The sequence below is a fragment of the Lolium rigidum genome, chromosome 7 (assembly GCF_022539505.1).
Source record: "Lolium rigidum isolate FL_2022 chromosome 7, APGP_CSIRO_Lrig_0.1, whole genome shotgun sequence".
NCBI classification, from domain to species: Eukaryota; Viridiplantae; Streptophyta; class Magnoliopsida; order Poales; family Poaceae; genus Lolium; species Lolium rigidum.
Window position 1 is genome coordinate 253,797,310 of NC_061514.1, and position 13,551 is coordinate 253,810,860.

General features: G+C 43.7%; 1 pseudogene; it reads left to right on the forward strand.

Annotated features, from left to right (window-relative positions):
* The window catches only part of LOC124672653, a 106,906-nt pseudogene extending 93,818 nt beyond the window's left edge, over window positions 1–13,088 (forward strand).
* Window positions 13,089–13,551: the final 463 nt, after the last annotated feature.

Sequence of the window (13,551 nt, forward strand, 5' to 3'; positions counted from 1 at the left end):
AGTTTTTTGAGGTGTCGAAAGTTTGCTCCCTAAGTGGCCTTCCTCCGTCGGGTAACACATCATAATCAGTTGTTAGCTTCGACGCCATGTACTCTGCCTGCATCCCGAAGGTTTCTGACATCCTATGAAACTCCTTGTCGCACTTATCTGCCAGAGCAAAACTTCCCTTCACCGTGATTGGGCCCTTTGGTCCGGGGAGCCTCCATAACAAGTATGTATAATGCGGTACTGCCATGAATCTAGCGTAAGCTGGTCGTCCCAGTAAGGCATGATATTGCGATGGGAAATCCACGACTTCAAATTCTAGCTTCTCTCTTCTATAATTTTCCGGGTTCCAAACTGGACGTCGAGATTGATCTTTCCCAGTGGGTAACTGGGTTTATCGGGTGTGATGCCGTGAAAACGCGTGTCGGTTGGTGTCAAGTTTGCTAGAGATATGTTCATTTTCCTCAATGTATCTGCGTACATGAGGTTGATGCTACTCCCTCCATCTATGAACACCCGTGAGACGTCAAATCCTGCGATTACTGCTGGAAGGATCAGCGCTGATTGCCCTGGTCGTGGAACTTGAGGTGGATGGTCTGCTTGAGTGAACCCAATGTCCTGTCCTGACCAATTCAGATACTCGATTGTTGGTGGAGGCATCTTTTCCGCCATGAACACCTGCCGCGAAATCACCTTCTGGGCCCTATTCGAGGGTCTTCCCTTCTGAATCATCGCCACCGCTCCGTTTGTGTTGATGCACGGGCCGTTGATAGGGTTTGCCGCCAGTTGCAACTGGTGTCGATTTTCATCGGTAATTGCGGGTGGAGGTGGTAAGTGAATCTCACTTCTTGGCCCCTGCGGGTTCCTTCTATTGGCTGCATGTGCGTTGGCATGTCCTGCATATCGGTGCAATGCTTGAAAAGTTCGACAGTCCTTCTGAAGATGTCCTCACTGTCGCTTTCCTTCATTGTCGAGATAAAAGTGCATCTGACATGGTCCATTGAAGAGATCGTCGGGTGATATATTGTACGGCTTCTGGAACCTTGGTCGATTATTTTGTCTGCTAGAACCTGGCATGTCGCGCTGTTCGTTGCTCCTTTGATAATCCTCCCGATTATTTCCACCATTGTTTCCTCGGAAACCGGCCGCCACTTGGCTAGGGTTGTCGTAGTCCGCGTACGGGCGAGAATATCGTCGCCTATTTTGATTTCTGTTGCGGTCCTCTTCAGGTGACCTATGCCGTTTATTATGCACAGCGTCTTCTCCATCTGGCCAGCGATTCGCTATGTCCATGAGTTCCGCAATTGTTTTCGGATTAGATCTGCCCAAGTCCTTGATGAAGTCTTTTCGCTGAATTCCTGCGACAAACGCATCTATCGCTCTTTCATCGGATACATTTTCAGCAGATTTTTTTATGATATTCCAGCGCTGGATGTATGTCCTCATCGATTCACCATATTTTTGCTTGCAGGCCCTTAGCTGCTCTATGGATGCGGGCTTTTTACATGTGGAACGGAAATTCTTTATGAACATCTCCTCAAAAGTTTCTCAGTTGTCGATGGATCCTGCTTGTAGCTTTTTTATCCATGATCTTGCGGCTCCACTGAGATGTACTTGAACGCTTTGCATAGCTGTTGCTCTTGATCCGCCCAGCAGTTTTACTGTCTCAAGGAAATCAATTATCCAGTCTCCGGGATCTTGCAGGCCGTCGAACTCTTTATAACCATCTGATAGCTTAAAGCCAGAAGGGACCCGTGTTCTGCGAACTCGTCGAGTAAAACAGGGGAGTCCACACATATCCTCTTCATCGACTTCTGGCGAATGTCGCATGGATCTGTTTTCTCGTGCTCTGTCTACTCTATCTTGAGCTTCTGTATTCCTCGCCACGTCTGCTTGTGGGGGGTCTCGCACTATCGTGGTGGGTTGAGGACTATTTCACCTTGGAGAACTTTCAGGTTGTGGTGTGCTAGGTCCTGCGAACGTTGTTCCCATGACTCCAACTCCTGTCATGGCCATCTGATACAGTGCTTCTCTCGGGTCTCCAGCCGGTGGCTTTGACGCTAGTATAAAGGCTTGAGGCGCCATATATCCAGCTTCCGGTGTTTTAGGGATGATGTTCCCTCTTGTGTCGATCGACATAAAGGACATGTCGATATTCTGGATCAGGTATTACCTCTCAAGCTCGGGTATATGCTGCAGGCGAGATCTTCCTCTATCGCGCGCTGCTCTGTGGTTGTCATCCGAAGTCCTTGATTGTCGACTTAAATCAGCTCTTCGCCTGCTCGATGCGGAAGCTGCAACTTTCCTTTGCTCAAGTATCAGCCTTTGTTTTTCCAACTCTCGGATAGCACGCGCGAGTCTATATTGGTATGCTTGCAACTCTTCCACCGTGGCTGCGGTAGTCATCAGATTCATGCCGTTTATGGCTCTTGTTGCTCTGTCCCAGGCTGCTTGCGGAAGAAGTAGCCTCTGTCGAGCTGTAAGCCCGACATATTTGGTGCCAAACCTCGCGTGAGATCAGCGGGATCGATGTATGGATTTCCCAAATCATCGAAAGCCTCTGATGTTTCATCTTCTTGATGGCTTGCCTCACCAATCACACAAACTTGATGATATGTTGGCATTGTATGTTTCTCTTCGGGTTCGGTGACACCGTCGTAATGATCGACGAAGACCTCCCGAATATAAGTGGACCTGTCGATGAGGTTAAAGTTGTCGATGCTCTCCGAGTCGCTGTCCAGATCGGAATCCGTGAACGAGCCGAAAGATATCCCGCCGATCAGATTGGCGAGATCTCCTCCGGCGGCGGTCTTGGCGCAGCTTGTCGACGAGGTTCCTTCATCGCTTGACTTGGTTGACGACGGTGATCCCGAGAAATGATCATTAACCGCTAACGGTCCCGAACAAATCGGTGCCGCTAGACGATGTGATCCCTTTTTCCCGACACAAAAGTAGAAGCTCCCGAAGTTCATCTCCATTGGCTCTTCCAGACAGGCATATGCATTCAAACGGGCGGGAGGGTGAGTGATACGTCTCAAACGTCTCAAACGTATCTATAATTTCTTATGTTCCATGCTACTTTTATGATGATACTCACATGTTTTATACACACTTTATGTCATTATTATGCATTTTCCGGCACTAACCTATTGACGAGATGCCGAAGAGCCAGTTGTTGTTTTCTGCTGTTTTTGGTTTCAGAAATCCTACAAAGGAAATATTCTCGGAATTGGACGAAATCAACGCCCAGGGTCTTATTTTTCCACGAAGCTTGCAGAAGACCGGAGGGAATACGAAGTGGGGCCACGAGGGCCCGTAACCGTAGGGCGGCGCGGCCTGGGAGGGGCCCGCGCCGGCCTATGGTGTGGGGCCCCCGCGCCGCCTCCAACCCTACCCTTCCGCCTACTTATAGCCTTCGTCACGAAAGCCCCTGTACCGAGAGCCACGATACGGAAAACCTTCCAGAGACGCCGCCGCCGCCAATCCCATCTCGCTGGATTCAGGAGATCGCCTCCGGCACCCTGCCGGAGAGTGGAATCATCTCCCGGAGGACTCTTCATCACCATGATTGCCTCCGAATTGATGTGTGAGTAGTTCACCCCTGGACTATGGATCCATAGCAGTAGCTAGATGGTTGTCTTCTCCTCATTGTGCTATCATGTTAGATCTTGTGACCTGCCTATCATGATCAAGATCATCTATTTGTAATGCTACATGTTGTGTTTATTGGGATCCGATGAATATGGAATACTATGTCAAGTTGATTATCAATCTATCATATATGTTGTTTATGTTCTTGCATGCTCTCCGTTGCTAGTAGAGGCTCCGGCCAAGTTGATACTTGTAACTCCAAGAGGGAGTATTTATGCTCGATAGTGGGTTCATGCCTCCATTGAATCCGGGACGAGTGACGTAAAGTTCTAAGGTTGTGGATGTGTCTGTTGCCACTAGGGATAAAACATCAATGCTTTGTCTAAGGATATTTGTGTTGATTACATTACGCACCATACTTAATGCAATTGTCTGTTGTTTGCAACTTAATACTAGAAGGGGTGCGGATGCTAACCCAAAGGTGGACTTTTTAGGCATAGATGCATGCTCGGATAGCGGTCTATGTACTTTGTCGTAATGCCCCGATTAAATCTCATAGTAGTCATCGTGATATGTATGTGCATTGTTATGCCCTCTCTATTTGTCAATTGCCCAACTGTAATTTGTTCACCCAACATGCTATTTATCTTATGGGAGAGACACCAGTAGTGAACTGTGGACCCTGGTCCATTCTTTTACATCTGAAATACAATCTATCGCAAACTCGTTTCTTACTCGTTCTTCGCAAACAAACATCATTTTCCGCACCATACGTTTAATCCTTTGTTTACAGCAAGCCCGTGAGATTGACAACCTCACTGTTATGTTGGGGCAAAGTACTTTGATTGTGTTGTGCCGGTTCCACGTTGGCGCCGGAATCCCTGGTGTTGCGCCGCACTACACTCCGTCACCAACAACCTTCACGTGTTCCTTGACTCCTACTGGTTCGATAACCTTGGTTTCACACTGAGGGAAAACTCACTGCTGTACGCATCACACCTTCCTCTTGGGGTTCCCAACGGACGTGTGTGAACTGCACGCATCAAGGATTTTTCTGGCGCCGTTGCCGGGGAGATCAAGACACGCTGCAAGGGGAGTCTCCCACATCCAATCTCTTTACTTTGTTTTTGTCTTGCTTTCTTTTATTTACTGCTTTGTTTGCGTTCCCTATATTAAAAACACAAAAAATTAGTTACTTGCATTTACTTTATTTACCTTTTGTTTATTTCATCATGTTTCCTCCTAAGTTCACTCTAAAAGATATGCCGTTAGGACGAGGGTCTATCATTCGAAGAGATAATATAGAAGCATTTTTCACTCATGTTAGTATGGTTGAAGATTTTTAAGATAGATCCTTGGTAAAAGCTGTTCCTACTTATGAAAGGGCTACTGCCTCTTTAGTACGCATGTTGGAAACTAGATTCGTTAATCTTAATCCTATAATTCAACACATGTTTCTTACACTCTCTGATATGGAAAGCGGAGAAAAGAGAGATTTTGTTTTAGAGGTCCTTCTTAGAGAATTTGATGATATAGCTAAAGAAGCTAGAAAAGTTTTTACTAAGCATAAGAGGCTTGGCTTTTATACCGATTTTGCAAAAACACTTGAAAAGATGGACATGGATAGAATAAAGTACACTAATAATGTTAATGATGGTGGGGAGATTAAGGTACCGATACCTAGTAAGCTCCTAGGAATGCATGAAGCTCTAGAAAATAACTATGCTTGGCTTGTTCCTGAAAATTTGTTTGATGAGGATAGTAAGCCTAGGAGCAACGAAAGAGGAGCTACTTATATATACAAGATACAATGTATTGTTGAGAAAACTCCCAACCCCCCTGGTAAGAATGCTAATGCTTCATCTCTTGATAATACTTGATTCACACTTTCTGCGCCTAGCTGAAAGGCGTTAAAGAAAAGCGCTTATGGGAGACAACCCATTATTTTACTACAACATTTTTGTTTTCATTTGAGTCTTGGAAGTTGTTACTACTGTAGCAACCTCTCCTTATCTTTATTTTATTGCATTGTTGTGCCAAGTAAAGTCTTTGATAGTAATGTTGATACTAGATTTGGATTACTGCGCAGAAACAGATTTCTTACTGTCACGAAATTTTGCAGCCCCGTCTGTAGGTAACTCGGAAAATTCTGCCAATTTACGTGCGTGATCCTCAGATATGTACGCAACTTTCATTAAATTTGAGATTTTTCATCTGAGCAAGTTAAGTGCCCCAGAAAAAATCGTCTTTACGGACTGTTCTGTTTTGACAGATTCTGCCTTTTATTTCGCATTGCCTGTTTTGCTATGTTTGATGGATTTCTTTGTTCCATTAACTTGCAGTAGCTTTGTGCAATGTCCAGAAGTGTTAAGAATGATTATGTCACCTCTGAATATATGAATTTTCAATTATGCACTAACCCTCTAATGAGTTTGTTTCGAGTTTGGTGTTGAGGAAGTTTTCAAGGGTCAAGAGAGGAGGATGATACAATATGATCAAGAAGAGTGAAAAGTCTAAGCTTGGGGATGCCCCCGTGGTTCATCCCTGCATATTTCAAGAAGACTCAAGCATCTAAGCTTGGGGATGCCCAAGGCATCCCCTTCTTCATCGACAACTTATCAGGTCACCTCTAGTGAAACTATATTTTTATTCAGTCACATCTTATGTGCTTTACTTGGAGCGTCTTTTTGTTTTTGTTTGAATAAACTCGGTGTTGAAGATATGCCCAAGAGGCAATAATAAAAGTGGTTATTATATATCTTTATGTTTATGATAAATTTTTATATACCATGCTATAATTGTATTAACCGAAACATTGATACATGTGTGTTATGTAAACAACAATGAGTCCCTAGTAAGCCTCTTAACTAGCTTGTTGATTAATAGATGATTAGTTTCATAATCATGAACATTGGATGTTATTAATAACAAGGTTATATCATTATATGAATGATGTAATGGACACACCCAATTAAGCGTAGCATAAGATCACGTCATTAAGTTATTTGCTATAAGCTTTCGATACATAGTTACCTAGTCCTTATGACCATGAGATCATGTAAATCACTTATACTGGAAAGGTACTTTAATTACATCAAACGCCACTGCGTAAATGGGTGGTTATAAAGGTGGATTAAGTATCCGGAAAGTATGAGTTGAGGCATATGGATCAACAGTGGGATTTGTCCATCCCGATGACGGATAGATATACTCTGGGCCCTCTCGGTGGAATGTCGTCTAATGTCTTGCAAGCATATGAATAAGTTCATAAGAGACCACATACCACGGTACGAGTAAAGAGTACTTGTCAGGAGACGAGGTTGAACAAGGTATAGAGTGATACCGATGATCAAACCTCGGACAAGTAAAATATCGCGTGACAAAGGGAATTGGTATCGTATGTGAATGGTTCATTCGATCACTAAGTCATCGTTGAATATGTGGGAGCCATTATGGATCTCCAGATCACGCTATTGGTTATTGGTCGGAGAGAGTTCTCAACCATGTCTACATAGTTCGCGAACCGTAGGGTGATAGACTTAAGGTTTGATGTGGTAATAGTAGAACTTGAATATGGAATGGAGTTCGAAGTATTGTTCGAAGTCTCGGATGAGATCCCGGACATCACGAGGAGTTCCGGAATGGTCCGGAGAATAAGATTCATATATAGGAAGTCATATTCCAAGTTTGGAAATGATCCGGTGCATTTATGGAAGGTTCTAGAAGGTTCTAGAAAAGTCCGGAAGAAATCACTAAGGAAGGAAGAGTCCCGGAGGGACTCCACCTCCCCATGGCCGGCCAACCCTAGAGGGGGGAGTCCAAGGTGGACTCCACCAAGGGGGCCGGCCACCCCCCTTCATTGAAGGGTGGGAATCCCAGTTGGGTGGGAGTCCCACCTTGGGTAGGTTTCCCTACTACATGGAAGGTTTTGGGTTGGGGTCTTATTCGAAGACTTGTAGTCCAACACTTGGGGTTCCACCTATATAATGAGGGCCATAGGGGAGGGGGCCGGCCACCACAAGCCACCAAGTTGGCCGCACCCCTTGAGGCCGGCCACCCCCTCTCCCAAACCCTAGCCGCCCCCTCTCTCCTCCACCTCTCCCGCACGCTTAGCGAAGCTCCGCCGGAGTTCTCCATCGCCACCGCCACCACGCCGTCGTGCTGCCCGAGTCAAGGAGGAGCTACTACTTCCGCTGCCCGCTGGAACGGGGAGAAGGACGTCGTCTTCATCAACACCGAACGTGTGACCGAGTACGGAGGTGCTGCCCTATCGTGGCACCGTGATCAAGATCTTCTACGCGCTTTTGCAAGCGGCAAGTGATCGTCTACCGCAGCAACAAGAGCCTCATCTTGTAGGCTTTGGAAATCTTCAAGGGTGAGTCTCGATCATCTCCTCGTTGCTCCCGTCTTCTAGATTGCATCTTGGCTTGGATTGCGTTCTCGCGGTAGGAAATTTTTTGTTTTCTATGCAACGAATCCCTACAGTGGTATTAGAGCCGTGTCTATGCATAGATGGTTGCACGAGTAGAACACAATGGTTTTGTGGGTGTTGATGCTTATGTTGTCTTTAGTTTGAGTACTTTGCATCTTTGTGGCATAGTGGGATGAAGCGGCTCGGGCTAACTTTACATGACCGCGTTCATGAGATTTGCTCCACGCTCGACATGCAACTTGTATTGCATAAGTGGCTTTGCGGGTGTCTATCTCTCCTACTATAGTGAAGATTCAATTTACTCTTCTATTGACAACACTAGTATCACCGTTGTGGTTCATGTTCGTAGGTAGGTTAGATCTTACTCGAAAACCCTAAACCACGTAAAATATGCAAACCAAATTAGAGACGTCTAATAGTTGAGTAGTATTTCAAAGAAGTTGTAATAGTTGCTACATGGGAGAACAATCATGAAGACGGCGCCATTGACCTTGACGCTACGCCAACGATGATGGAGATCATGCCCGTTGATGATGGAGATCATGTCCGTGCTTTGGAGATGAAGATCAAAGGCGCAAAGACAAAAGGGCCATATCATATCACATATGAACTGCATGTGATGTTAATCCTTTTATGCATCTTATTTTGCTTAGATCGCGACGGTAGCATTATAAGATGATCCCTCTCACTAGAATATCAAGATAATAAAGTGCTCATCCTTAGTAGCACCGTTGCCAAGACTTGTCGTTTCGAAGCATCTCGTGATGATCGGGTGTGATAGACTCAACAAGTGCATACAACGGGTGCAAGCCAGTTTTGCACATGCGGATACTAAGGTGGCCTTGACGAGCCTAGCATGTACAGACATGGTCTCGGAACACATGATACCGAAAGGTAGAGCATGAATCATATGATTGATATGATGAACACTTTGAGTGTTCGCCATTGAAGTTACATCTTGTCTCGTGATGATCGGACTTGGTGTTGTGGATTTGGTTCGTGTGATCACTAAGACAATGCGAGGGATATTGTTTTGAGTGGGAGTTCACCTAGTTTTTAATTTTGTTGAATTAAAATTTGAATTCAATTTGTCATAAACATTAGTCTAAACTATTGCAAATATATGTTGTAGATATGGCGTCCCCAATCAATTTTAACCAGTTCCTAGAGAAAGAAAAGCTTAAGAGCAACGGTAGCAACTTCACCGATCGGTTCCGTCATGTGAGGATCTTCCTCAATGGCGGAAACCTGCAATATGTGCTTGATGCACCGCTAGGTGACCCTCCCGCGAAACTGAAACCGATGAAGTAAAGAATGTTTACGCGACTCGGAAAACTCGGTACTCTCAAGTTCAGTGTGCCATCCTATGCAGTCCGGAAGCCGATCTTCAAAAACGTTTTGAGCACCACGATCCACATGAGTTGGTCAATGAGTTGAAAACTATCTTTGAAACTCATGCGGCCGTGGAATGCTATGAAGCATCGAAACACTTCTTCAGCTTGCATGATGGAAGAAGGCAGCTCCGTTAGTGAGCACATGCTCGCCATGACCGGGCATGCGAAGAAACTCAGTGATTTGGGAATAGTGATTCCTTACCGACTGGGGATTAATCGTGTCCTTCAATCACTGCCACCTAGTTACAAGAACTTTGTGATGAACTACAATATGCAGAACATGAACAAAGAGTTACCTGAACTCTTCGCCATGCTGAAATCTACTGAGATTGAGATCAAGAAAGAGCACCAAGTGTTGATGGTCAACAAGACCACCAGTTTCAAGAAACAGGGCAAGTCTAAAGGCAAGAACAAGAAGGGTGGCAAGAAAGCTGCCACGCCTCCTGTGAAACCTAAGACTGGCCCTAAGCCTGATGCTGAGTGCTATTACTGCAAGGAGAAGGGACACTGGAAGCATAATTGCTCCAAGTATTTGGCGGATCTGAAGAGCAGCCTTGTCAAGAAAAAGAAAGAAGGTATATCTGATATACATGTTATAGATATTTATCTCACTGGTTCTCTTACTAGTACCTGGGTATTTGATACTGGTTCGGTTGCTCATATTTGTAACTCGAAACAGGAACTAAAAAATAAACAAAGACTATTGAAGGATGAAGTGACGATGCACGTTGGAAATGGATCCAAAGTCGATGTGATCGCTGTCGGCACACTTCCTCTACATCTACCTTCGGGATTAGTTTTAAACCTCAATAATTGTTATTTTGTACCCGCGTTGAGCATGAACATTATATCTGGATCTTGTTTAATGCAAGACGGTTATTCATTCAAGTCTGAGAATAATAGTTGTTCTATTTTTATGAATAATATCTTTTATGGTCGAGCACCTGAAAAGAATAGTTTATTTCTGTTAGATCTCGATAGTAGTGATACACATATTCATAACATTGATGCTAAGCGAATTAAATTAAATGATAATTCTACTTATATGTGGCACTGTCGTCTTGGTCATATTGGAGTGAAACGCATGAAGAAACTCCATACCGATGGATTACTTGAATCACTTGACTTTGAGTCACTTGATAGATGCGAAGCATGTCTAGTGGGAAAAATGACTAAGACTCCATTCTCTGGTATTATGGAGCGAGCTACTGACTTATTGGAAATCATACATACCGATGTGTGCGGGCCAATGAGTGTAGCCTCGCGCGGTGGTTATCGTTATGTTCTAACCTTCACAGATGATTTAAGTAGATATGGGTATATCTATTTAATGAAACATAAATCCGAAACTTTCGAGAAGTTTAAGGAATTCCAAAGTGAAGTAGAAAATCAACGTAACAAGAAGATTAAATTTCTACGATCTGATCGCGGAGGTGAATATCTGAGTTATGAGTTTGGCATGCATTTAAAGAAATGCGGAATACTTTCACAATTAACACCGCCGGGAACACCTCAACGAAACGGTGTGTCCGAACGTCGTAATCAAACTCTCTTAGATATGGTTCGTTCTATGATGTCTCTTACTGATTTTCCATTATCATTTTGGAGTTATGCATTAGAGACAGCCGCATTCACTTTAAATAGAGCACCATCAAAATCCGTTGAAAGGACGCCGTATGAATTATGGTTTAAAAAGAAACCTAAGCTGTCGTTTCTTAAAGTTTGGGGTTGCGAAGCCTATGTAAAAAAGTTACAACCGGACAAGCTAGAACCCAAAGTGGAGAAATGCGTCTTCATAGGATACCCTAAGGAAACTATAGGGTACACTTTCTATCACAGATCCGAAGGCAAGATCTTTGTTGCTAAGAACGGAACCTTTCTTGAGAAAGAATTTCTCACTAAAGAAGTGACTGAAAGAAAAGTAGAACTCGATGAGATTGATGAATCTTCCCTCATTGATCAGAGTAGCGCAGTACCGGAAGATGTTCCCGTGCCGCCTACACCGTCAACGAGAGGAAGCTAATGATGATGATCATGAAACTTCAAACGAGATAGCTATCGAACCTCGCGGATCGACAAGGGAACGTGCCACTCCTGATTGGTATGATCCTTGTCTAAATGTCATGATTGTGGACAACAATGATGAAGACCCCGCGACGTATGAAGAAGCGATGATGAGCCCGGATTCCAACAAATGGCAAGAAGCCATGAAATCCAAAATGGGATCCATGTATGATAACAAAGTGTGGACTTTGGTAGACTTACCCGATAGCCGCAAGGCTGTCGAGAATAAATGGATCTTCAAGAGAAAAACAGATGCTCGATGGTAATATTACTGTCTATAAAGCTCGACTTGTCGCAAAGGGTTTCCGACAAATTCAAGGTGTTGACTACGATGAGACTTTCTCACCTGTAGCGAAGCTAAAATCTGTGAGGATTTTGTTAGCAATAGCTGCATTTTTCGATTATGAGATTTGGCGGATGGATGTCAAAACGGCGTTCCTTAATGGAGACATTGAGGAAGAGTTGTATATGGTACAACCCAAAGGTTTTGTCGATCCTAAAAATGTCGACAAAGTATGCAAACTTCAGCGTTCAATGTATGGACTGAAGCAAGCATCGAGAAGTTGGAACCGACATTTTGATAAGGTGATCAAAGACTTTGGGTTTATACGAGTGTCATGGAGAGGCCTCGTATTTACAAGAAAGTGAGTGGGAGCTCAGTAGCATTCCCGATATTATATGTAGATGACATATTATTGATTGGGAATGATATAGAACTATTAAGCGAGTGTAAAAGGTTATTTGAATAATAGTTTTTCAATGAAAGGCCTTGGTGAAGCATCGTATATATTAGGCATCAAGATTTATAGAGATAGATCAAGACGTCTAATAGGGCTATCACAAAGTACATACCTGGACAAGATTCTAAAGAAGTTTAGAATGGACGAAAGTAAGAAAGGATTCTTACCTATGTTACCGTGCAAGGTCTTGAGTAAGACTCAAGGTCCGGCTACGGCAGAAGAAAGAGAAAGGATGAGTCGGATCCCTATGCCTCGGCAGTAGGCTCTATCATGTATGCCATGCTATGTACAAGACCGGATATAGCACATGCTGTTAGTTTGACTAGCAGATATCAAAGTGATCCAGGAATGGAACACGGGACAGCGGTCAAGAATATCCTGAAGTACTTGAAAAGAACTAAGGATATGTTTCTTTGTTATGGAGGTGACCAAGAGCTCGTTGTAACAAGTTACATCGATGCAAGTTGGAACACTGATCCTGATGACTCTAAGTCACAGTCTGGGTACGTGTTTATATTGAATGGTGCTGCGAGTAAGTCGGGCAAGCTCGAAGCAGTGCACGGTGGTGAAGTCTTCAACAGAATCGGAGTACATAGCGGCTTCAGAGGCTTCATCAGAAGCGGTTTGGATGAAGAGGTTCATTGTAGAGCTCGTGTGGTTCCTAGTGCATTGGACCCACTAGTCATCTACTGTGACAACATGGGTGCCATCGCCAATGCACAAGAACCAAGGTCACACAAGAGGCTGAAGCATATCAAGCTGCGTTATCATTCGATTCGCGAGTACATCGAAGATGGAGAAGTAAAGATTTGCAAAGTACACACCGATCCGAATGTAGCAGATCCGTTGACTAAAGCTCTCCCTAGGGCAAAGCATGACCAACACCAGAATGCCATGGGTGTTAGGTACCTTACAATGTAATCTAGATTATTGACTCTAGTGCAAGTGGGAGACTGTTGGAGATATGCCCAAGAGGCAATAATAAAAGTGGTTATTATATATCTTTATGTTTATGATAAATGTTTATATACCATGCTATAATTGTATTAACCGAAACATTGATACATGTGTGTTATGTAAACAACAATGAGTCTCTAGTAAGCCTCTTAACTAGCTTGTTGATTAATAGATGATTAGTTTCATAATCATGAACATTGGATGTTATTAATAACAAGGTTATATCATTATATGAATGATGTAATGGACACACCCAATTAAGCGTAGCATAAGATCACGTCATTAAGTTATTTGCTATAAGCTTTCGATACAAAGTTACCTAGTCCTTATGACCATGTGATACGTCTCCGACGTATCGATAATTTCTTATGTTCTATGCCATATTATT